The sequence below is a fragment of the Sminthopsis crassicaudata genome, chromosome 3 (genome assembly GCF_048593235.1).
Source record: "Sminthopsis crassicaudata isolate SCR6 chromosome 3, ASM4859323v1, whole genome shotgun sequence".
Lineage (NCBI taxonomy): Eukaryota > Metazoa > Chordata > Mammalia > Dasyuromorphia > Dasyuridae > Sminthopsis > Sminthopsis crassicaudata.
In genome coordinates this window covers 238,658,858-238,683,462 of record NC_133619.1, presented here as the reverse complement: position 1 = coordinate 238,683,462, position 24,605 = coordinate 238,658,858, and the positions used below count along the sequence as shown (strand labels likewise).

Here is a 24,605-nt window from a genome sequence, read left to right as displayed (position 1 = left end):
CTTGTTCTTTCCTTATACTTTGGAGATTTCTCTATGGTGTTCAGAGAGGCCTACGATCCCTTCTGTGTGCCCTTTTCAGGGTTATTCATTCACATTTGGTGTATACCTGAAATCCAACTCTCACCTCTGACTCCAATAAGCTATTGGGTTCAGCAGGCACAATCCACTAATACTGTTTCGGCAGGCAGACTAAAACATGTTGAGGGGGACCAATATGACCCAAACCCATAGGTATGTCTACCACTAGCATGGAAAGATCTCACAACCTAGGATAGATAGATGACAACGATGTTTTCCACAGCCACACAGTCAGGTGAAGCTAGTCCTGGGAGACCATAGCGCACTATGAGTCACAGGAAGTTCCAAATTCACCCACTTCAATCTGACCTCATATGGCCAGTATCCCCAGTGGTCCAGGCTTCTCTCTTGGCACAGATTCCAATGACTCTACCAGAGATAAGTTGAAGACATTGCTCTACTTTGTGTCATTTAAATGTTACTCAATTCAAATCAAGAAATCAATCAGAACTATCACTCTTAAAAAAGGGAGGGAGGAAAAGTGAGCAACAACATAAGCAAGATTCAAGAAGTAGAGCAAAGAGTTTTCCTTGTTCTGAAAGCTATCAATGTTAGCATCATTGCTAGGAGTTCTTATATGCAAAAAAAAAAAAAAAATGTCACTAGAATCATAGGAAGTTCATAGGAAGAAAGGATTCTTTAAGACACTGATTCATCCTAATCATGGTTCAAGGGAGCCTTCAAAATCTTTCCACTCCAAATGAAAACTGGCTGATCTGTGACTTCATAGAGAGAGTACAGGAACCAATATGCCAAGGCAGAAGGGAAAAAGTCCAGGAGGAAGAGTCCTTGGAAATCTTCTGGGTCAGCCTGACTTGCAGAAATTTGGTCTATATTCATTCTCCAGAGCCTCTGAAATCAGAGCAGGACAACCTTGAGACAACTGGGAGAAGGGAGATGATGGAGGATGGGCAGCAAAACTGAGGGCAGACCAAGTACAGGGAGAGGCAGCCTGCAGTCTAGGCACAGAATCCACAAGCCACAGTTGATAAATTGGAATATGAACTAAGCCTGGCTGTTGGAAATGTTTCCTTTTTTCATGGTGCATTGCCCATGGGTGTGACTAATGAGGGAGAAAAGTCAGGACCCTTCAGAGTATGAGGAGGCAAAAGTCCAGTGTCCCAAAATGTGTAGTTCTGCCACATCACAGACCTCCAGAGCCCAAAGCCAACAGGCGCCAGTGGCTAGCTGCTCTGGGGTCTGCTGTTGACCTTATTGAGCATCATGTTGATCCTCAGTGAATCCTATAATAGAATGAAGAGGTTGCTAAGAGGGTTGCCCCTGAGGAAATTTATGGCATTTGCCTTTTCAAAGCTCATCTAGGGAGTAGGTTTAGTTCATTAATTTTAATATTTTGCTTTTAATTTGCTACAGAACTTTTTATATTTTAACTTTCTCTGTGCAAAACTTCATTTTCTGATGGAAAATACCACAATTATAGAAAAGAATAGTATAACTTGTCTTGAAAACAAGGTCAAAGATTATATGGGTTGACAGCTATCTGTTCTGTCACTGAAAAGAATAGGATCACTCGTCTGACAAGTATTTTGAAAACTCAGAAATGATACAAGAGTATGCCAGTCTATGGTATATAAGCTATTCTCTGTATTATTATGACAAAATCTCTGTAGCAACCAATGGGGCCAGTATGCTTGTCAAGTTACAAAAGTAGCCTGTGTTCCCCAGCTATGTGCCTTTCATCCTTTTATTGGGAATATACCAAATGGAATTCATTATGCATACAGTTAAAAAGAGATGCTTATATCCATTGAACATTTATTCTATTAATTTGTTATTCCAAAACACTGGAGAAGCCTAAAATGTCTGGCAAGTTGAATTTGAAGAAATTCTAGATTATCAATATAAGAGAATAATGCCAAGAATTAAAATTAAACAGTAAGTAGAAAAGGAAAAAGACAATTCCTAATAAATTTCCTTGAAAATGTGTAAGAGCATAATCACACATACCCACACACAACACAAAAACCGGTCCAACAAATATAGATGATGCTAGTAGCCTCTCACAAATGTTATGCAGGTAGTGATGAACATAGAAAATGTGAAAGGGGACACTTGAGAGAATAACTGATAAAACTGCCATCTAATATGGCTAATCCACTCAACTATGTCAGTGGAAGGATTGGTTTCCAAGACACTTTAAACCCAAACCAGAATTGTCCCCACCTCTAACAAAAACACTGTTGATTTTGTTTTTTTCCAGAGAAATTGAATATATCAATCAATTGAAGGCAACAAAATCTGCTTGGAAACATTAACTTGAAAAATTTTTAAAAGAAAGCTTAGAGAGCACTGTGGTGAAAGTCCCATTCATGGATCCTTTCCCCATTTTTCACAAGAATTTACTCAACACATACTTGCGTAAAAACACCAAGATATTGGAGACTATTATGATTAATGGGTAGGAAGACATCAGGGCCTTATTCCCAACTTGGGGGAAGACAAATGGAGTTTTTTTGGGCATTCCCAAAGAATCAGTGCCTTTCAACTGTTCCTAGGAATTCTGAATTAGAGAAGACTTTTCTATCACAGTATTACAATGTTCATCTTTGGTGGATACAGCCTATATGGCAGAATAAAGGCAAGAATTCACTCAACTTGTCCCCCAAATTGTTCCAAATTCCTTTATATAATGTCTCTAACCAAATTTGATAGAACATTAGGTAGATAGATTAGATGATAGAGCCCCAAAACAGTGAGTAAAGAAACTTAGCAGCTCTGTAGAAAGAGTCTGTGACATTAGGGTGGGAGTCCTGCATGCAGTCCCAGGGAAGACCATGGCAGCCCTTCTCAGGCCCCAGTCAAGCCCTGGTATAAGCAAAGCAGGACTCTGGTGATTTAGCACATTAGAGCTTAGACCTACAGAAGGTAACCTGATCACTAAGTGTAGAATCCACAAGCCAAAATAGAGAAATAGTTATTTCAAGCCTGGCTAAAGGAAAAGCTCCCTTTTCTATTGTTCTTTGCTCATGGGTGTGACTGATGAAATTATGGACAAAAAAGGAAAGTGTAAATAATTTGAGAAGGTAAAAGTCATGTGGCCCAAAGTGTGTAGAACTGTCTACTGTGCCCTAGCTCTCCAGAGACTAAAGCCATCAGGAGCCATAGTCTAGCTGCTCTAGGGCTTCCTGCTCACCTCATGGAGTATCATGGTGGTGGTTCGTGAATGCTTGGGAACAGAATGAAGAGATTGCTAAAAGGCCTGTCCTTGAGGAAACCTGTGGCATTTGCTTTATTTCATGAACTGCCAGTGGAGTGTAGAGGCTTGGAGTGGATTGGAGATAGCAGAAGAATTGTTTTTGGGAGGAGAGTTTTGATGTGCTGTACTCTTAGGAGCCATTTGCAGCTAGGCAAGTATCTTTGTTTTCTTTCCTGGCCATTTCTTTTCATATTGTTCATCAACTATGTTGAGCCCTTTATTATTCCTCTTCTGCAAGCTGCAAGGACCCCGCCCACACCAAGTGTTTAGGGCTTGCAGGACGTGGGGGACAAGCAGAAAAGTGAGACTTCCTGAGAGTTGACCCAATCTCCAGAACACTTATGCACAGGTCTGAAACTGGTCTTTCTCAGAAGTGGAAGTCCTGAGAATCCAATGGAGAGGAGACAGCTGTAGGAGAGGAAAAATACAATGCAATGGTCCCCACAAGACCTAATTCCACTGGAGAAGACCAAGGGTTTCAGTAACCTCTAGTAGGAGTCAGTAATCTCTTGCACACAAATGATAAAAAGAATGAAAAAAGCCCTTTCTCTGGCTCATTCTCTTTCATGTAAATGCAGGCACTTGAGCAGAATTAGCATGGCTGGAAATGACCCATCCTCTCATTCACTTGAACCTCCTACTGAAGAGAACAACAAATCCCATAGGGATTACAGACATTCAGTGCCAAAGGGTCTATTTATTTGAAATGAAAATTGAAGACAACAAAGCAACTTGATAATTTCACATTTCTTTGGAAGTCTTTCACTGAATGTGGCCCACCATACTCATGGAAAGAAACAAATACAAACATACCTTCTTGTGTATATATTTGCCCAAATGTATGAGTATATGTAGAAATACATCTCTATAGAATAAATCACTGAGAAGACTCACATAGGATGGCAAACAGCACGACTCTTGTACCTTGCTACCCCTTCTTTTTCTTTTTGGATCAGTACATTGAAAGGGAAACTGAACAGGTCTGATTGAGAATTGGCAAGAGGCCAGAAGAATGTTGTTCAGGGCACAGTTGGATGGTAGAATGTTGGGTGAGATGACAAGCTGCAGTTGGGGAAGAAGGAACAGGTAGAAGTTTTGGTACAAGGAGTTGCTGTCCTATTTAAGAGCAATCATGATAAATGATCCACCCAGGCTGCTAGATTTTTTTGTACCATCATTTGTCCCTCTTGCTCAACTTAAGGCCCTCTTTCTTTTGATCTGGAGCACAGTTGGGTATGTTGAAGAGTCGATTGACCATAGTCTTCTGAGATTTTTTTGAATTTTCACCAAGTATCAGTCTAGAATCAATTTGAATTTTTCAAAGTTCCAGAAAGATTTCTGTTAGGAAGAAGACACTGTGTCCCTCCCTACCAGTTGAAATCAGTGTCTTCATGATAGTCTCCAGGATTGCTAATATAAGTTGATGGAGAAATAACACCTTGCAGGTGAGTCAGTTGGAAACATGGTTTAGAGGAGCTGTTTCTTTGATACACTGAAAAGCCCAATTATCCAAGGATAGAAAGAAAGCAAATATCACACAGGTGAGTTAAAACTCTTGGTTACCCAAGTCAGAAAAATCCTCAATTAAAACACACACTGTTACTTTTTTATCCAGAAAACAAATAAGAAGATAAACTTCCTGGAAAGAATCCTGGAAACTAGTTAAGGAAAACTTCAGAGTGAGAGAAATTATTCATTTCGGACCCCAACCTTTTTGTAATCAATTTGATAAAATAAGACCTAAATTTTGTAAATGCGGCCACAGAACTATGAGCTGCAGAATCTATGTTATTTGCTTAACTATACCAAGTTAACTAAAGCCCTCCAGTCTAATTTTGCTTTTTCACGTGACTAAGCCTAATGTGGCAGAAATCACAAATATGTGGAAAGTCCCCAATATATTTGGATATCTCTGGGCCAGTCACTTGTTCATAAGGAACAGATGGTCATCTTAGGTCACTAACTGTGATGGCTTTGTATCACTTTTTTATTAAGTAGAAGCCTGTTGTTCTTGTGTGGAGGTACTCCTTCATCCAATTTATGACTGATGACACATTATTCATGGTAATTGTTTTCTATTTGTTATGGCCATTTAGAAGTGACTGGGCATGTAGCCTATAAAAATAAATTCCTGAAAGGAGTAGGCATCTGAAGTCTACTTCATTAGAGGGGACCATGGACTCTTAATGAAATGCAATTGGCTCAGATTTCTAACTCAGTTTCTCTTAGAGTAGATAGGATCATTTTAATCTCCACAACAGTATTCCAATACACTAATTCACTGGAGAAAAAGAAAGTTCTTTTGTGTCAGAATTTTCAGTATTTTATAATTATAAATATAATTATGTTATGATTATAATATTCCATTTTGTGAATAAGGTTAATTTTTTTTCCAAATTATATATTAAAACTTTTTTACATTAAGATTTTTTTATTTCAAATTACAAATTTTCTCACTATACCAGGGAGGGGAGACAGGAGAGAGGAAGTGTGATTTGTAATATATGCGCAGCCATATATAACTTAATCCCATATAGTCCATCTTGTGAAAGAAGTTATGGACAAAAAAAGGAAAGTGTAAATAATATACTTTTATGTGCATTTAAAGTCTTCTTTATCTGTAGGTGCATAGCAGTTTTCATCATGGATCCTTTGGAATTGTCTTGGGTAACATTATTGCTGAGAATTACTAAATCATTCACAGGTGAACATTGTACAGTGTTGTAATTACTGGTTACATTGTAATTACTGTTTACATTGTTCTGGTTTTACTCACTTCACTGTCACCTAGTTCATGTAATAATTCCTTCCATGGTTTTCTGTAGTTATCATGCTCATCATTTCTTACAGCACACTAGCATAATCCATTAAACAACATGTTCTGCAATTCCCCAACTGATTGACAGAAACTCATTTTCCACTATTGCACTTCCACAAACAAAATGGGTATAGATATTTTTGTAAAATAATGTTTTTTTCTTTTATAAAAATTTATTTAGTGGATAAACATAGAGATATTGTTAGATTAAAAGGAATGCAGAGTTTTATCTCTTTTTACACTTTGCTTTAAATTAATTTCCAGCATATTTGAATCAAGTTATATCTTTACCAACTACGTATTCTTGTCACAATTTCCCCAAATTCCTCCAAAATTTATCAGAATTATTTAACTTTTTTCCTAATTTTTGTTGTTTTATGGCATGTTTTCACATGACTGGATTCTTCAGCTGGAAACTGTCTGTTGATAACCACTGAATATTTATGATTTTGGAAATGGCTCCTATTCATATATATCTGATGCATTTCTCTCTATATTTGAGATATGATGTTTTTCATTATTGAGATATCACTTTCTTTACAATGTCCTTGTTTGATTGTGGATGTCTCTTACCAATCTATGACAGAAAGAAACTTTCTTCTATTTTAAATGAAGATTTAACCTTTCTTACTTAGCCATGCCTCAAGGGCTCATCTAATTGAACTGTTTATGATGCTGTTCTAAACCTATTTAGTGCCTGTTTTTTCCATTTTTCTTTTAGTTTGTCTATGACAAAGAACCCTTCTCCTACTGACTTGTGTTCTTTGATAATAGAGGACTATATTGATTTGTTAATCAGATCTTGGTCCTCCATACATTCCAATGTTCTTTCTCCAAAATTTCTCATTCTGCTACACTTTGTTCCTTCTATTGTGGACATGATTTGCTGCTCAGTCATCCAGATCTCTGTACTCAACTCTCCCTCACCATACCTATATATCATCATATCCGTTTTGACATCCTGTCACTTTTTACTTTGTAACATATTTGACATTTATGACTTTCCCCCTACTCTCAAAAAATCTCACTAATTTCTTTCAAGATTTTATCAATTCTTTCATGGACTATGGAAATAAATGGCTTTTCAAGAAATTCAAAAATTTATGCATAGCTTTTGTTTTTTTAATTCACTACATCATCATTTAACTGTTCCCCCTTCTACTAAAAGGTCTTTATAAACAACCTAAGTGATAATACTTGAATTGTATAAAAGAGAAGAATTAGTAATGGAATAGAATTAGGACAATGAGTCAATGCATTGGAAAAAATAAGATATAGATAAAATATTAAATAAAGATAATTGTAAAATACAGATAAAATTATACGACCTTGAAGCTTGTATCTATACAAAAGAATGAAGGGAAGGAATATGTCCTTACACCTCTTCTGTCTCTGTCTCTCTTTATATGCATATACATCTCTTCTCTCAAAATCAGTGATAATACTTGAATTGTATAAAAGAGAAGAATTAGTAATGGAATAGAATTAGGACAATGAGTCAATGCATTGGAAAAAATAAGATATAGATAAAATATTAAATAAAGATAATTGTAAAATACAGATAAAATTATACGACCTTGAAGCTTGTATCTATACAAAAGAATGAAGGGAAGGAATATGTCCTTACACCTCTTCTGTCTCTGTCTCTCTTTATATGCATATACATCTCTTCTCTCAAAATCTTTTGTTTCAGAAAAGCAAAGAAGAATCAAAAGTGGAAAACGGCGTTGAAATGGAAAATATCAGTCTATAAGAAAATGGTCAAAAAGAACCATCACATTAGTAGAATTTATCATTGAAAATAAAATATAATTAGTGAGAAAATTTTCAACAATACAGAAATTAATAATATGGAGAATATCACCAAAAGCAAATGAACAAAAAAAAAAAAAATACCCACTGGTTATTCCATCATTTCATTGGTAGGAATTTGGCACAACTCTTGACTTACAGGCACAGTCATAGGCAATGAGTGGGATTTCTGAACTGTGGAATTTTTAAAATGAATAATGTGGCAGAATAAATAGCAATGGGCACTGATTTTACCTCTATCGTCCCTTTCTTGGAATATACCAGCTGAAGTATAATATGCAAACAACTAAAGAGAGAAATTATGTTCCAATAAAGTTTCTACTAGTATTCCTTTCTCAATTCAAAATCAGGAGATACTTATAATGCCTGACAAGTTGAAAGCATCTGAAAAAATTTTAAATCATATACTAGGAATTAAAATTGATCATTATGAAGAAAATCTAGAAATATATCTGCCTTGTTATGATCTTAAACATAAAACCAACATAAAATATTTTTTAGTCCAGAAACTGACAAAATATCAGAAGGAAACACAAGATAATGACTGATAAGCACTTATTTATTTTATATATAAATGTCAATGAATGTAATGTGGTATTCAGTATTCCTGCAACTGTTATCAGGAAGATAATTGAGATAGACACCAAAGCTCTTAATAATCAAGGAAGAACAATTCCCATTTCAAAAGAGACCCCAAAAAACATTGCTGCTTTTGTTATCCAGAGAAAATCAAATCAAAGGGGAAAAATGATAAGAAAAATACATTTGGAAAAGAAAACTGAGGAATACAGAATAATCACAGAAATATATGCAATGGTGAATAGGTTTGATTCATGGTTTCCTTCCTGTTTTGTGAATGATGTCTCTTTTCCCCCATTTCATATAAAACCTGTTTTAAGATCAGTATTTTTTATAATATAAGTGGTAATTTTTATCCCCTTCTTTGGGTTCCTCTCCCTAGGATATTAAATGAATGAGTATTAATCATGGATGTGCAGTCATGCAAAATTTTTTCCTTATTATTTTTATGTTGTGAAAGAAAATATTGACCCCCCAAAAAAAAGAGAAAGGGAAAAAATAAAATGAAAAATAGCATGCTTTGACCTGCATTTAAAGTCCATCAGTTCTCCGTATGTGCATAGCATTTTTTATCATGGGTTCTCTGGAATTGTCTTGGTTTATTGTATTATCGAGAATTGCTAAGTCATTCATAGTTGAAAACTTTGCAATGTTGCTATTTCTGTGTACAATGTTTGTTTCTGCTCAGTTCATTTTAAATTGGTTCACATAATTCTTTCCAAGTTTTTTCCTGAAATCAGCATGCTCATTTCTTATACTACACTAGCAATTCATAAAAATTACATACTACAACATGTTTTGCAATTTCCCATCTGATTGGCATAACCTGAGTTTCCACTACTGCACTTCCACAAACAGAATAGGTATAGATATATTTGGAAATATATTTTTATAAAAGGAATATCATAGATATATTTGGAAATATAGTTTTATAAAAGGAATATCACATAGTCATGATATTGCTGAATTAAAGGGGATGCAGAATTTTATTTTTTAAGTGTGAATTAATTTCCAGCATATTTGAATCAGCTTATATCTCCATCGACTGTGTTCATGTCATAATTTCCCCATATTCCTCCAATATTTATCAGACTTATTTTATCAATTGGGAAATGACTCATATTCCCATAAAACTGATCCACTTCTCAATATATATTGAGAACTTCTGTTCTCTACCCTTTGTTTGGCTGTGAATGTCCCTTACCACTCTATGATAGAAAGGAAATACTTTATATTTTACATGAAGAATTAATCTTCCTTTCTTAGCCATGCCTCCAGGGCCCATCTAATTAAACTGTTCATGATGCTGTTTTAAACCTACTTAGTATCTAAAGGTTTTTCCATTTTCTTGTAGTTTGTCTAAGATAAGGAGTCCTTCTCCTACTGACTTGTATTCTTGGATTCCTTGAATAATAGGCAATAGTCAGATCTTGTTTCTCCAGCCTATTTCCTTCATCTGTCTTTTTTATTTTCCTTTTTTTCACGATGACCCAAGAGCATTAATGAAAACTGTTTTTGAATATAGTTTGCCATGTGAATATAATGAGCTCTTTTTGAGTGGAAAACCTCAACAACCATTTAATTGACAAATCGGCTTTTTCTCAGTTTTGTAGTGCTTTGCTTCTCTTCCATTTTTGAAGAGCAATCCCATATACAGATTCTACCCCTTCCTACCTTAATATTTCTCTTTCCTGGTGCCATTTCTATCTAGTTGTGGATCTTTGATTTCTCTACATTGGATCATCATTCATCTTCCTCTCCAGGAGATCGAGTGTTTTCTAACATTCTGTATCATGTCCTTTCTCTTTCTGATCTCATGACTTCCTTGGGAGTAAACAATTATGTCTCCACAGAAAATTTCCAGATCTACAGAAATTGAGCACTGTCAGTTTCTTGAGTTTCACATTCAATCAATCATTAAATCAACATGCGTTCTGATCCTCCACGGATTCCAAAGATCTTTCTCCAAAACCTCCCTTTCCGCTACACTTTATTCCTTTTATTGAGGTCACTTCCTACTGCTCAGTCATCTAGGTCTCTGTACCCAAAATCTTTTTTGCCTCTTAACTCTCCCTCAACATATGGCATAACAGTTCTGAAATCATGTCACTTTTTGCTTTGTAACATATCTGGCACTTATGCCCTTTCCCCCTATTCTCAGTAATACTAATTATGGAAAAAAGTAGCTTTCCATAGCTTTTGTTTCTTGAATTCACCACAACATCACTTAAGTGTTCCACCTCCCACTAAAAGATCTCCATATGCAACCTAAATGATAATATTTGAAAAGTATAAAAGAGAAAAGGCAGAAATGGAATACAATTAGGATTAGTCAATTAATTGGAGTAATTTAAGAAATAGACAAAAATATTAAATAGATAATTTTAAAATATAGATAAAATTGTACCTGTACAAAAGAGTGAAGGGAAAGAATCTGTCCTCACATTTCTTCTTTCTATCTCTGTCTTTCTATTTATATTTATCAGTCCATCTCTCCTCCTCTCCATTGTCTCAAAATCTTATTTTGTTTCAGAAAAGCAAAGAAGAATCAGAAGTGAAAAACAGTGTTGAAATGAAAAAAATATCAGTCCACAATCAAAAGGTCATAATGAGTTGTCACAAAAATAGAAAGTATCATTGAAAATGAAAATATAATTATAGTGAGGAAAACATCAACAATGAAGATAATGACATAGAGAACACATCACCAAATCTAAAAATAACCACTGTGTATAAATTTGATCATTTTATTACATGGAATTTCACACCACTCTTGACCTACAGGTACATTAATATCCAATAATGGGATTTCTGAGCTGTGAAATTTTTTAAAATAAATAATGTGGCAATCTTTTGGTGAAGTTCTACAAATAACAATGGGTGCCAGTTTTGTCTCTGTAATGCCACTCTTGGGAATAAGCCAGCTGGAATATAATATACAAAAAAAGTATAAAGAAAAATTCAAATAAAGTTTCTATTAGTATTTTCTCAGTTCAAAATTAGGAGATAATTATAATGCCTGACAAGTTGAGGGCTTCTTTTTAGATTACATTCTAAGAATTATAATTTATCAATAGGAAGAAAATCTAAAAATATATCTGCAATGTTTTGATCACCAAAAAAAATGAAACCAGAATAAAATATACTAGTTCAGAAACTACCCATAATGAACATAGATACATCAATTTAAAAAATAAAAAAAAAAGATAGGGATGAATGGGCAAAATATCAAAAAATGACTGATAAGCAGTTATTTCATATAGATATCAATGAATATAATGAAATATTCATTACTCGTGCAATTATTATCAGGAGGATAATTGAGATAGAAGCCAACCCTCTTGGTAATAAAGTAAGAACAAGTCCCAATTTAAAACAAACACTGTTATTTTTGTTATCCAGAGAAAATCATATCAATGGTGAAAAAAATGGTAAGGAAAAGACCTTTGGAAAAGAGAGCTGAGGAATACAGAGTAATCACAGAAATACATGCAATGGTGAGTGAATTTGATTCATGATTTCCTTCCTGTTTTGTGAATGATGTTTATTTTTTCCCAATTTCCTGAAAAAACTATTTTAAAATGAGTTATTTTTCTTATTTTAAGTTGAAATTTTTCTCCCCCTCTCTGGACTCCTCTCCCTAAGATATTAAATAAGTAGGTGTTAGTCACATATGTATGTGTAGCGAGCTGTCGTCTCCAGAAGCTGCCGGATCGCTCTCTGGGAAGAGATCTGCTGTGTCTACTCAAATCTCTCAGACAGATTCTTCTTCCTGTAACGAACCGTTGTCTCCAGGCAGTTGCTGTTAACTCTTGTCCAAAGAAGTGACTTCCCTTCCTGCAGAGAGCCCCGTCAAGCCTGATGCAATTCAGAGTCTTCTTCTTTCTCTGAGAGTCCTCTCTTTTATTCTCCCAGAGAATGGGCGTGGGATAATGCAAGGGCTTCTGGGAAGAACCACCCCAGCCAATGAGCTTGGCCCCTCTATCAAGTCAACCTGAGTTCTCACCTTGTAACTATCCAGACGCCCCACGTTGGGCGCCAATTGTAACGTGCTGTTGTCTCCAGAAGCTGCTGGATCGCTCTCTGGGAAGAGATCTGCTGTGTCTACTCAAATCTCTCAGACAGATTCTTCTTCCTGTAACGAACCGTTGTCTCCAGGCAGTTGCTGTTAACTCTTGTCCAAAGAAGTGACTTCCCTTCCTGCAGAGAGCCCCGTCAAGCCTGATGCAATTCAGAGTCTTCCTCTTTCTCTGAGAGTCCTCTTCTTTTATTCTCCCAGAGAATGGGCGTGGGATAATGCAAGGGCTTCTGGGAAGAACCACCCCAGCCAATGAGCTTGCCCCCTCTATCAAGTCAACCTGAGTTCTCACCTTGTAATTGTCCAGAAAACCTGAATTCTCACCTTGTCACTGTCCAGACAACCTCAGTTCTCACTTAGTAATCCTAACATCTATGGTCATGCAAAACATTTTTCCATATACTTTTTATGTTGTTAAAAAAATATGGATCTCCCCCCCAAAAAAAAGATAAAGGAAAAATATGAAATGAAATGTTTTGATCTGCATTTAAACTCAACCAGTTCTGTCTCTGTATGTGCATAGAATTTTTCATCATGAGTTCTTTGGAATTGTCTTGGGTTACTGTATTATCACAAATTACTAAGATATTCATAGTTGCAATGGTGCTGTTTCTGTATATATGTTTGGTTCTGCTCAATTAATTTTTAATTAGTTCACAGAATTCTTTCAAAGTTTTTTCTGAAATCAGCATACACATCATTTTTATAACACACTAGCAATCCATTAAAATTATATATTACAACATTGTACACTATTTCCCAGATGAATGACATAATCTCAATTTCAAAGTTTGCATTTTCACAAAAAACCTGTATAAATATGTACTTTTCCTTCTTACAAAAATCTCTTTAAGAGATAGATGTATTAGTGATATCGCTGGATTAAAGGGGATGCACAGTTTTATATTGCTTTAGACATTACTAATGAAGTCCTATCTCCACCAACTATATGTCTATGTCATAATTTCCACATGTCCCGCTAACATTTATCAGGCTTGTTTTACTGTGTTCTTTTGTAATCTTTGAGTTTAAAAACATGTTTTCACATGATAATGCATAACTTTGGATTCTTTCTATGAAAACTGTTTATATTTTTGAGTATTTACCAATTGGAAAATGATTGCTATTCTTATCAATCTGATCTAATTTTCTCTATATTTGAGAAATGAAGGCTTTTTTTTTATAGAAACTTGATGTAAACAAAAATCTCAGCTTTCTACTTCTAATCTAGTTTGTATTGGATTTGTTTAATTAAAACTTTTGAAATCTGATATAATCAAATTGTATATTTAAATCTTGTATTGTTTCCTTTTCTTACTTGGTCATAAACTCTTTATCCATAGACTTAATGAATTGACTATTTTTTGCTCTCCTGCTTGGTTTATAATATTACATCTGAAGCTGGACAATACAGCTGTCTAGTGCTAGTCATTGACCAAAATTAAGAGGAAAACAAATCTAAAAAGCAGAGGTAAGGGACAGTAGCATTGTAAACAGCAAAAGGTTCCATTGCATAGTCAAAGAAACATGTGGCAAAAATGTTCAAAAAGTCTTAGGCTTTGGGTAGAGAGAAGAACAGATTGAAATCTTGCTTTGTCCAAGTCTGACCAAAAGTTATCCTGTTACACCAGGGAAAAGGGATAGCTTGAGAGAGAGGACTGAGAGGACAGATCTCATTTTGGGGATATACAGTTACTAAGAGCAGAAATAAAATGGCTGTAAAAGTGTGATGAAAAAATAATTTGCTTTCAGAAAGCATGACACTTTTATCTATATCCCCTGAAGATAGAGCTTGCCAGACAGAGTGGAGATAATAATCAATATTGAACGCTTTAGCTGCAATGTGGTTTATTTGTGACATGGAGGCTAGTCACTCTGTTCAGAGCCAGCAGGCCAAAGCAAAGTATAATTTCTTTTAACAGAGATTTTAATGTTCTTTTGCAAGTCTGGATCTTCTTCCTGAGGAATTTTCTCTGCATTAGGAGTAAAACAGTCTTCATTGGGGAGATATGATAACAAACAGAGAAATATAACCTTGGAGGTTTGACATCAAAAGTTTGTTTTCTGTTTGGTTATACTAAAGTGAGGGTTTCCAATGGGACTTTGAGTAAAAGTCCATTTCCTGAAGGATGGGGGGAGTAAGAAGGCCCATGTAACAAGGATCACTTTTGTGCCTCCATCAGTAAACCAGTTTCCTCTGGCTTGGTCTGTGTCTATTAAATCACTTATTTATAAGAAAACATGCTTATGCCAATACACACAGAACAAACAGAAGTTCCCTCTCAAAACAGATGGAGTTCTCAAATATCTGAAGTTTTCCTTTTTAATTTCTCTAACATATCTAGGCTATTTTTTTATGGAGGCTAATTAAAAGTTATGTCTGTTTCCAGGTTTGTTTGTTTTTTTTTTTTTTTTCCATTGACGTAGTTCACATTTCCTTCTATTTTAAGTCTGGTTTTATTTTTCTTGATGTCTGTTCTAAAATGCATGTCTAGGCATTTTTGTTCTTTTGTGTATAATCTTTTTTCTTTGAGACTTTGCTTATAAATGTTTTTATATCTTCATATTCTTTGTTGAAAACTAAATTGTAATGTTATCATATTATGGTTAGGTTCCTTTGTTTTTAATTTGCTCATTTTCCAAGCCTATTTCTTGATTGTGAACTTCATATTGGATTAGAGTTCAATTTGCCTGTTGGAGGGTTAGGAGTGTTACTGCCCCAAACTTGAGGATTTGTAATTTTCTCTTTCTTACAACTATTTTTAGGGGCCTTAAGGATTCTTGTTGTTTCCAAGGTGATCACATCTGTGGAGAGGTATGGTCACTGTTCCCCTGGTGTGAGGTCTGGTCTTTGCAAGTAGAGACTCTACTCTCTCATAACCACACCTCCTCCTCTTCCCCTTTGTTCTGACCCACTACTCATCTGAAACTGCTTCTACTCTGGCTACATTTTCTGTCTTAATAGTAAAATTCAATGAACTTTTCTAAAGCACTCAGTATGTTCCTGGCCTTTTTGGAGAATTTAATGCTGGCCACTCATTCCTCCTGGAACTGTCTGAGTTTTTCTAAATATTGGCTGCTTTTGATTTTTGTATCAGTCTCTTTGTGTTTCTATTTAACACCTGTTTCACTAGAACCTCCAAGGGAGGTTCCAGTTAGATTTGCTACCTATTGAAGTATTAAAAGGATATTGTAGAAATATTTTTAAAGCAATATTAGTGACTGCAGTTCTTGAAGTCTCTTTCCCTGTGAATTCATTGTGTCTGTCTGAGATGCATATGTGCATATGTATGTGTGCATGTTTGTTTATAATTAAATTTTTTTCAGTGGAGACTATTTCTGGACGAGTTAAGTGTAATGGTTAGAACTTTCTCAATTCATACTCAGTGTTGGAATAAAATGTGTTATGTGTAGGTTGTTCTGTCATTTACAAATGGTTATTCAATCAGTAGCAATTTTTCTTCATGCACTGTACCCCCGGGGGCTCCATAAGCATAAATATGTCTGGTCATCAAGGTGTAGTGATTTGGGTAGTCTTGAAATGTCCACAAAATCTGAAGGCTCAAACTTCAAGTGGGGCAGCCTTAGGTGACCTGGAATCCCTGTCAAGATTGTCAGAGAATACCAGAAAGCCATCTAAAATTTAACCCATAAGTGTCAGGAGATAGGAGAAGAAACCTCATAGAAGAATGTTATAGATAAGATCAATGTGACAAATAAAACCAAATATTAAATATATTATTTTTCCTTTTATTCTTCTTTCTTTTTCCTTTTATTTAACATTTATCAAAGAACTGATGAAACATGAATGACAACAAATATTCTTGAGACTTTCCTGGACCAAATGGTTTAATGGTGTTTCTGAGTAAAGAAAATGAGAGAGAATAGAGTCAAATAGATCAAGGGAAATGTGACCAGGCAGGCTGAAAAAAACTTATAGATGGATTCAGGGAAATCAGGCCTTTGATTGGGTTTTTGAAGGATAAGGAGATCCTTCAATGTGAATCCTTTTAGCACTATGAAAATTTTTACCACATGGTTATAGTTCACATGCCAAAATCCATCTTTACTAAGGTCCCCTTCCTTTTACTATGCTTCTCCCCTTGACTGACTGTACTATAGTTACTCACTAGCTTGCCCTCTTACATAGAATACTTACCCTCCCTTAAGAGACACTTCCTATGTGGATCCTCGGCAGATTCCTCCCAGCTCCTTGGAAACCTTACGTCCAATCCTTTTATAATTTCTTTATATGATTTACACATGGTTCCCCCTGTGGATTGTAGACTCTTGGAGAGAGCTGTCCAGATCCTAGCAGAGGGGCTGATTACTAAATGACTGCTCACTGGATGGTTAGGTGATGGGAAACATGCCATTGGTTTCCACTGAAAAAGAAGTCAGGATGAAAGTGGTTTTCCGACTGAAAGGAATGAGATTCATTTCAGACCTATCAAGTTTGATCTAACTATGGGAGTTCCTGACGTTGGTGTCTGACAGGAACTTGAATGGTGATTAAGACAGTTGTTTTCATTCTTCCAATTAGAAAAGCATAGATTGTTGAAGGTAGTTATGATAAAATGAGAGATCAGATTTTAGGTCTGCCTATGAAATGTTTAGTTCAGTCCTGCCAAACTCTATGCCTCCCCCTTCTTTGGGTTCTGACAGGCTTCCCCACCCATTTTTTTAAAGACTAAATACTCCTACAGTAGTCTTCTTGCTTTGGTTACTCCTCAGGGATTACTGTTCTGGTTTGCCCTGATATGCATCTTTCTTAGCTGGGAAAGGAGGATGAATAATTGCTTTGGTTCTAATTTAGCTTTTTGAGGAATGATAGCTGCTAAAGTCTCCCTATCCTTGTAGTTACTTTTAGTTATGTTTAATCATGTTTAGTTATGTCTGATTCTTTGTGACCTTTTAGGGGATTTTCTTGACAAAGATATTGGAAGAGTTCAGCATTTTCTTCTCCAGCTTATTCGACATGTAGAAATGGAGTTACTTAAATAACTTGCTGGATTTAAACTCAAGTCCATTCCTAGTGCTGTCTCCACTGACCATCTGGTTGCTTGTATTTTATATTTCTGACTCAGGTTGATGGCTTTGAGAGAAATGATTCAGGATATATTCCCCTGAAGGATTTATGATCTTTAGTTGCCATTTATTGGGACAGTGTTTGTTGATCTTGTCTCAGTAACTTCATGGAAGTTTCCATGCTTTTCTCCAAAGCTGAATACAGGGAAGTCTCCTATTTTGGACCTATTCCTATTCCTAAATTCCTATTTAGAATTTATATGATAGAAATTTCAGTAAATTGCTATCAGCATCAGATATCTGCAGATTCCTGAGGAACTCAAAGTATGAAAGACAGGAGGAGCCTCAGAAAGTGTGCTCTGTAAAGGATAAGCCCTATTCTATGTGTCCTGATATAGTACCAAGAACACAAGGTTCATATACTGTAATCATTGGAAGATGATGCTCAAGGTCTATAGGGTGAGCCACTGGGGGCAATGACATGGGCAATAATACAGCATAAGTACCCATTCAATGGCTGGACTTTCCACTTTGCCATTTCTTAGGTCAATCAGTATCTCTGGGCCATCTGTTTAAGGGCCCAATATATCACAGTGGGGGCCTAAAAGCTTCTACTAACATAGTGGTGAAAGCACTCCAGGCCTCTGAAATTTCTCAGTCCCTGACCTTTACTGCAATGCTGTTCATGTTTCTCTTGTAAAATAGGAAAGAAAAAAGCTCTAAAAGAATCTTAAACTTTTACATGTAAAGTTAAAAGATGTTCAGAAAGCAATAGGTGAGTAAGAAAAGATACCTTAGTTGTGTGCTGTTGTGTGGACAGTAAGGGTGTCTGTTTCTGTCTTCCCCAATTACACTTTGGTTTTCCTTTACTTAAGTTAATCTTCCCAAGCCAGGGACCTAGAAAGAGGGTCACTAATATTAACTCTTAAACAAATAAGGAAATTTAAGAAAAATGTTAAGTGTTAAGTTACTTAAAGAGTAAATGAGTATAGAAAATTGGATACAATCTTAGGAATTAAGTGACTCCAAATTCTGTTTTCAACTTGATCTTGCCCTGCCTCAGAGACCTCTAAATTCATTGATAGGCAATCATTATATGCCATTGATAAGGGACTATTTATTCCACCTGACAGTCATAGAGGAAGTGCAACCTTTTACCACTGAGGAAGACTGACAATAAAGCCTGAACAAACATGTTTGGTATGCATTGACAAGGGCGATTTATTCTGTGTGAAGATCATAGAGGAAGGGCAACCTTCTACCACCAAGGAAGACCCTGATAAAGAAGCATGAATTTGCAATATATACCTGTTAGGTTCTTACTAAGTGCTAATGAGATAATGAGATATTAGGTTCTTACTAAGTGCTAAGTCAGTACTTGACAATTCTCTAGTTCCGGCCATTACTGGGAGTTTTACTTGTGAATTCCTGAGGAAGAGCTTGCATGCTCAGGAGGAGCAAGTTCATTGGTTGAAGTAATTTTTCCCAGAAGCCCTTGCATTATCCCAAGCCCATTCTCTGGGAGGATAAAGAGGGCAGCTCTGGAGGAAAAGGGAGTTTTTGTCTGGACCAGACTTGAGGCTGCTCTCTGCAGGAAGGGAAGTCGGCTCTCTACAGGAAGAAGAATCTGTCTGAGAGATTTGAGTTGACACAGCAGATCTTCTTCCAGAGAGCGATCGGCAGCTTCTGGAGACTATAGCACATTACAATATCCATTGCTCCATTTTCTGAATTTCTGAAAAACAAAAAATATGATTCCTTTTCAATGTGATAGAATTTAAACACCATAGTTAAATGTCTTCTCTTTGGCTAGATCTATATTGTCCTTGCCTAATCATCCCCAATTCTTTCAACAAATCCTAAGTCAAAGAAGACTAGGATCTCTGGTGTAAACATTTTCAGTGTTATTCAACTCCATTAAGTTTTCATATACTGTAACCACAATCCAGTAAAACTGTCTCTGTAGACAGACTACAACAATTTGAGGTTGACCAATATAATTCAATGTGTCTACCACAAACTTGTGAAACCCTCACAGGGCAGAATTGACAGATGAAAACAATTTGTTCCCATAGCCATAAAGGTAGGTGAACTGCATAGATCCTGATGAATGACAGAAGATTCCAAAATCACCCACTTCAATCTGATCTCATGTGATCAGTATACCCAGTAGTCCAGGCTTCTATCTTAAAACAGAATGTCAATAATTCTGGGAGAGAGAAGTTGAGGAAATTGCTCTAGCTGGTCTAATTTAAATGTCAATCAAATTCAAGAAACCAACCAAAAATATCAACTTTAAAAAAAAGGAGGGGGGGGGGGAATCAGTAACAAGAGAAACAAAATGACTTAGATTTAAGGGAGTACAGCATAGATTTTTCCTTGAACTGGAAGCTGTCAGAGAACATTAACAATTATTAGTGCCATACCACTAGGATTTCTTCAGACAAGAGTAAAGGACACTTCCAGAAAGATCAATTTCTTAATTCATCAAGGTTCAAAGGAGCCTTTGGAATCTTTGTGCTCCAAATGAAACCTGACTGATCTGTGATTTCAAAGAGAGGATACAGGAAACAATGTTCCAAGATAGAAGGAAAAAAGTCCAGGACAAAGAATTCTTGGGAAATTTTCTTTCTTTGTGACATCATGAAATTGGCTTATTTATTCTCCAGGAACTATGAAGTCAGAGCAGAACAAACTGAGACTACTGGGAGCAGGGAGGTGATTGAGGGAGGGGAGCAAAAATGTACAGAGAGAATCCTTATATAAGTACAGAATCCACAAGCTACAATAGATAAAGTGGTATGCACATTTCAAGCCCAGCTGCAGGAAGAATCCACTTTTCAATGGTGCCTGGCCTATGGGTGTGACAGAACTCTTCCCCCCCCCCCCCCAAGAGAGCATGAGGAGGTGAAAGTCCCAGTGGCCCAAGTGTGTACACCTGTCCACTGCCCTCCTAGTTCTCCAGAGCCCAAAACCACCAAGAGCTATTGGCTGGCTGCTTTGGGATCTGCTACCAACCGCATCTAGCATCATGGTGATCCTTAGTGATGAAGATATTGCTAAAAGACCCGCCCCTAAGAAAAGCTATTGCATTTGCCTTATAAAAGCCTACCTTCAGAGTAGGTTTCCTTTATTAATTTAACATTTTTGGATTTAATTTTCTACAGAAAATTTATTTTTATACTTTAATTTTCCCTTTCTGACAAGGTTTATTTTCTTATAGAAAACACTGCAGTTACAGAAAAGAAAAGGATCACTTATCTGAAAACCATCTTTGAAAGATCATACATGATACAGGATGATTGTACTCTGGCAATCTGTGGTGAATAAGATATACTTTGTATTATTAATGGGGTTTTAGAATGGCAGAATCTCTAGCAAACAGTGTGCCAGAATGTTTGTCAAGATACAAAATAGCTGTGTGATTCCCAGGTATGTCCATTTTTCCTTTTATGGCAAATATACCAAATGGAGTGCATTATGCTTACAGTTTAAAAGAGATATTTATATTCATGTAATATGTATTCTATTAATCTTTAGTTATCCCCAAACCCTGGAGAAGCCTGGAATATTTGGATAATTGAATTTGAAGAAATTCTAGATTATCTTCATAAGAGAATAATACTAAGAATTAAAATTGAACAGTAAGTGAAAAAGGGAAATGTTAATTGTTGGAACATCTCTGTGAATTTGTGTAAGACCATACAAATACATCCACACATCCATACAACACAAAAAAACAGAAGAGAAAGTAGAGAAATTAATCAAATAGCCTCTCACAAGACAACATATGCTCATAATAAAAAGATAAATGTTATGTTGGTAGTGGTGAATGTAGAAAATATTAAAGGGGTCACATGAAAAAATAACTGATAAAGTGAGATCTAATATGCCTAATTAATTCAAATATTATTACTTGAAGAATTGGGATCCAAGCCAGTATAGACGCCAACTAAAACACTTTTGATTTCATTTTTTCCAGAGAATTTGAATTCTTGAGACAGTAGCTAGCCACACAATCAGCTTGGGAACATAAAGCTGAGACGGGAAACTTCTCAGGATAATCAGAGAGACATGTGCCATAGTGAGAATCCAATTCATGGGTACTTTGCCCATTTTTTTCCACAAGGATTTGCTCAGCACATACTTGTGTACAAACTCCAGAAAATTGGAGAATGTACTGAGGAAGATGTAGGAAAAGACTTAATGCAATATTCTCAAATTGGAGGATGCCAAATGGAGATTTTGTGGACATTTCCAAAGTTAAAACTCTCATATTTGCAGAGAATCAATACCTCTCAGCTGTTCCTGGAATTCTGAATTAGAGAAGAATTTTCTTTTTCAGTATTACAATGTTAATATTGGGGGAGGGGGTAAGAGTCAAGATGTCAAAATAAAGACAGAAATTTCCCAATCTCTACCCAAAACTATCCCCAATATCTTTAAATAAAGTCTGCAAACAAATTTTAGACCATCAGAACAACCCAGAAGACAAAAGTGGAAAATTGTCTAGCTGAAGGCAACTTAGCAGAAAAGGTCTGTGAAATCAAGGTGGGAGCCCCGCAGGCAATTTTAGGGCAGACAGCACCCACACAATCTTTGTCCCAGCTCCAACCCAGGACCCAACTTGAGTGAGACAAGCCTTCGGAAAAAGCAACAGTGCTCAAGGCTTCTGGACCTTTGGGCCCAAGAACACCAGGGAGGACTTGAAGGTCAATGAAGAGAGTGAAAGGTCAATGAAGAGAGTCTGAGCAATGGGGTAGGAATCTGGTGTGCAATCCCAGTGCAGCCCCAGGAGTAAAAGCTGAAAGTAAAGCAGGACTTGTTTTAGCTCATTAAGAGCTGGCTGCTACAGTGGGTCAGGGACAGCAGTTTCTAACAGAGGAGACATGAGGGCTTGTGGTTCAGGTCCTTAAAAGGATCTTTGAAAACAGATGCACAAAATGACTGAAGCTTCAGTGTAACCTCCATCTGAAAAATGAGCAGAAGACAAATTTCTGACCACTGAAAGTGACTTTGATGACAAGGGATCAAAATACATAATCAGAAGATAAGAAAGTTAAAAGTACCCACATCCATAGACATCAAGAAAAATAAAGAGTGACTAAGGCCATGGAAAAGCTCAAAAAGGATTTTGTAAAGCAAGAGATTTTCCTCTGAGTGGTACAAAAGGAAATACAAAAAGCAAATGAAGAGGACAAAATCTTAAATGGCAAAACTGGTTAATTGGGAAAGGAGGTTCAAAAGCTCATTTAAAAAATATTTGTTAAAAAATTAGAATTGAGGAAATGTAAGGTAATGACTTTATGAAGAATTAAGATACAATAAAGCAAAACTAAAAAAAAAATGAAACATCACATTAAAAAATGACTCATGTGAAAAATAGGTACAGGAGAGAGAGTTTAAAAAATATTAGTTTACTTGAAAGGCATGATAAACAAAAAAGAGCCTGGAGGAGGGCAGAGTCAAGATAGCAGAGTGGATACATGATTCTTTCTGATCTTCTCCCACAACCTTCAGACAAATTAGTAAATCTAGCCTTTGAATTAGTTCTGGACAGGTAGAATCCATGAATATCAGGAGTGCAACAAACAACCAGCAGAAGATAATTTTGAAGATCTCCAAAAAAGGTCAGTTTCAATTGTGTATGGAGGGAGGTGGGCCAAGTGCAAGCAGCACATATCTGGTGGTGTGGACTCTGCATGATGGAGAATATAGAGGGAGTATTCTACAGCAGTGTTGGCTACTCAGCCCTAGCTACAAGCCAGTAAGTAGATCAGCAGAGAAGTTATAAAACACACAACATAAACCCAAAAGGTAAAAAGTGAACTCCAAAATGCCAGAATGTCAAGGGACCTGGCTACTAACCGAAAAAGAGTAAACACTAACCCAGTGCTGCAGCTGCTGCTTGTAGAGGAAGTTTCACCAACCTCCCTTGCTCTAAAAGCAGATCTCAACTTTTTAAAAATGAATAAAAAAGCAAAATACTCTTTATCATAGTTTTTATGGTGAAAGAGAACAGATTTCAAACCCTGAGAAGACTAAAGCAGATCTCCAGATGAAACCCAAAAGGGTGATACAAATTGGTCCCTATCACAAAAGGCTCTCCAAGAAGAAATTTAAAAGTATCTTAAAAGAGCTAGAAGAAAAATTTAAAAATTGAAGAAAATGTAAAATACTTAGGAAAACAACTGACCTGGAAAATAGATCTAAGAGAGACATTCTAAGGATTATTGGATTACCTAAAAACCACTATGAAAAAAGAGCTTAGACATTTTTCAGAAAATCAAAAAGAACTGCACAGATATCATAGAATCAGAAGGTAAAATAGCCATTGAAAGAATTCACTTAATAGCACCTAAAAGAGACCCCCAAATTAAAATGCCAAATATCATGGCAATTTCAGAATTACTGCAAAAGGAACAGCCTTTTTACAGCCTGAAAGTTTACAGCATGAAAAAACTATTCAAATAATGAGCCACAATAAGAATTACCCAGAATTTAGCAACTTCCATCTTATAGGATTGAAGGGCCTGGAATCTAATAAGCAAAAATGCAAAGAATAAGTTACCTAGCTTAACTGAGCCATTTTCTTTTAGGAAAGATGACACTCACAGAAACATGTGAATTCCATTTCTGATGAAAAAAAACCTTAACTAAATAAAATGATTTCCAAATTTAGAACTCAAAAGTTCTTAAAAAGGTAAATACTCTTGAGAATTCTATTATGGGCATATATACTGCATGTATAATTTCATTTTACTGTTACGAAAAAAAACTAGTAGAAGAAAGGAGATTGTATGGGAAAAAGTGGAAAGTGGAGAAAAAATAGAAATTACATCTTGGGAAGAGGCAAAGAAAACCCATAACTGAGGGGAAAAAGGGAGTGGGATGAACATTGTATGAATCCTACTTTCATATTTGGTTTCACAGAGAAACTTCTCTCACCTTATAAAAAAGGAGGGGAAAGGGCAAAAGGGAAAAGGTTGGTTTTA

General features: G+C 36.0%; 2 long non-coding RNA genes across 5 annotated transcripts in view; one reads left to right on the top strand and one right to left on the bottom strand.

The window, feature by feature from the left end:
* LOC141561117 (uncharacterized) overlaps positions 1-4,339 on the bottom strand; it is a 31,870-nt gene extending 27,531 nt beyond the window's left edge. Inside the window, exon 1 of the long non-coding RNA XR_012487966.1 lies at positions 4,190-4,339. This is a non-coding gene — a long non-coding RNA (uncharacterized LOC141561117). The remainder of the gene's footprint in view (positions 1-4,189) is intronic.
* Positions 4,340-4,357: 18 nt separating this feature from the next.
* On the top strand, positions 4,358-23,711 carry LOC141561118 (uncharacterized). 4 transcript variants are annotated; one of them, XR_012487970.1, is made up of 5 exons: positions 4,358-4,740; positions 11,907-12,001; positions 20,834-21,042; positions 21,151-21,254; positions 21,593-23,711. It is a non-coding gene; the product is annotated as an uncharacterized LOC141561118 (long non-coding RNA). The 4 variants fall into 4 exon arrangements; XR_012487968.1 differs by lacking the exon at positions 4,358-4,740 and adding an exon at positions 4,765-4,836 and having other exon boundaries at positions 20,834-21,254; XR_012487969.1 differs by lacking the exons at positions 4,358-4,740; positions 21,593-23,711 and adding an exon at positions 4,765-4,836 and having other exon boundaries at positions 21,151-21,266.
* Positions 23,712-24,605: the final 894 nt, after the last annotated feature.